Here is a 2320-nt window from a genome sequence, read left to right on the forward strand (position 1 = left end):
AGGCCAGATCTAGTTGACATTCCACAAGATAGAGAAAATCTTGGAGAAACAAAATTGAATGAGGTAATGGCTAAGATTTCATCAGATCTGAAGAGAAGTCTTATTTCTGCCTACTTCTAACTTTGTCTCTTATTTCACCTACACTTACTTACTTGCTCTTGGCATTTTGCTGTTTCTTGATTCCACATAAGGGCATGTGCACCAACTGTACCCGCTTCCTGGAACCCTGTTAGCACAAACAGCAATGGAGTTTGCTGCCTCTCTTCCTTGAAGCTTTTGCTCACATGCTACCTTCAAAAAGAATTTTTCACCAAACAACTTATGTAAATAGTGCACATTCTCACACACACACACACATACACACACACACACAATATACACATATATAACCATCAATGTCTATATCACTATCTTGATTTCCTTTTCTTCATGGCATATACATCTACCTGAAATTATGTCTTTCATTTTGTGTTTATTGTCTGTCTTCCTCATTAGAATATAAACTTTAGAAAGACAATCATGCTGTATTCCCAGGTGCCTGGAATATTGCAAGCATTCAGTAAAGATCTCTTTAATTCATGAAGAACAAACTGAAAAATCCTACCAAAGGTCTAGAGGAACCACCATTACACCAAATTATTATCTACATGCATTATAGTGAAACCTTAAAATATCACAGAAAAGAAGAACTACCTGAACAAGGAGAAAAGTAATTTGCCTTCAAAGGAAGGTTAATCAAAGTGATGTGTATTTTTTTGTGCACAAATTCATATAGTAGAGATAATGAACCAACTGAAAGGGAAACTGTGTGTGTGTGTGTGTGTGTGTGTATAAATTATTCATGTTGTTTGGGAAAACAAGCAATAAAATAGGTATTAGTAAAATGTAAAAGTCATTTTTGTTTTGAGAAACTTTTATATACCCAACCAAACATGTATCATTCATGAAAAAAACTAGGGTAAGATACACAATATATAATATCTTTTCCATCATACATTTCCATTCATTTATATACACACAAATATTTTCTAGCTTAACAATATATGTATACATATTCCACTATATATATATATGACTTTTTCTTTTTAACATCTAAATAATACTTCATGTTATAGATAGATCATATTCAATTTCATGATTTGATCTCACTATCGATGGATTCTCTTTTCTTCATCCTTCTTTCCTTTCTTTCTTTTCTCCTTTCCTTCATTTCTTCTTTCCTGCTTGGTTCACAATAGCCAATCTAAATATTCACTGACAAATAAATGGCTAAATCAAGTATGGGATATGCATACAATTGAATATTATTCAGCCTTTGAAAACATGAAAATACTCTCATTTGTAACAATATGGATGAATCTGGAGGATATCATGCAAAGTGAAATAAGCCAATCACAGAAAGACAGTTATCACATGATTCTACTAAAATAATCAAACTCATGAAAGCAGAAAATAGAAAGGTAGTTATCAAGTGCTGGGGGAGCAGAAATAAGGAGTTGTTTTTATTCGTAGAAAGTTCCAGTTATGCAAAATGAATAATATATAGAAATCTGTTATAAAAATAGCATCTATAGTTAATAATACCACTTTGTACACTTTCTAATGTGTTCAAAGAGTAGATTTCATATTAACCTTTCTTCCAAACAAAGCTGACATGAGAAAACTTTTGAGTGTCATAGGTATGACTATTAGTTTGTGGGGATAGTATCACAGGTGTATATATATGTTCAAAAGTCATCAGATTGTACATATTAAATTTTTCACTATCAATTATACCACAATTAGGCTGTTCATAAACATTTTAAATATTCTCAAGCTCCATAGTTACATCCTTTTATTATTTCAAATATTTTATATGTGTATTTTACGTTTACTATTTTGATCTTTATTAGTTTTCTCAGATGTTTGCTTATTTTATGAATCTTTTAAAGAAACTAGCTCTTAGATGTCCTTATAGATTTGTTTTTCTTATTCTAATACATTCAGTTCCACTTTTGTGTGTGTTAATTACCTGATAGTTCCCCTATGATATTAATAAATTTTTCTCCTATAAAAACTCCAATATCCTTTCATCGTCCTTACTCTAAGTTGGTGAACTTTTTCTTAGTACACTAGAAAGATGAAGTAATTAGAAAAGAATTTTCACAAACTACCAAAACCACATCTACTCTTCTGCCTACTTTTGAACATATATATATACTACTTCTTTCTTATTGGCATGGATAAACTATCCATGTTCCCAACAAAGCCACAACTTTGTCTTTTACATCATCATCAATTTTTCCTCATCTCCATCAACAAACATAATTTAGTATCTCAC

Source organism: Marmota monax, unplaced genomic scaffold (genome assembly GCF_021218885.2).
Source record: "Marmota monax isolate L192 unplaced genomic scaffold, Marmota_monax_Labrador192_F-V1.1 WCK01_AAM20220418_F8-fsc00123, whole genome shotgun sequence".
NCBI classification, from domain to species: domain Eukaryota; kingdom Metazoa; phylum Chordata; class Mammalia; order Rodentia; family Sciuridae; genus Marmota; species Marmota monax.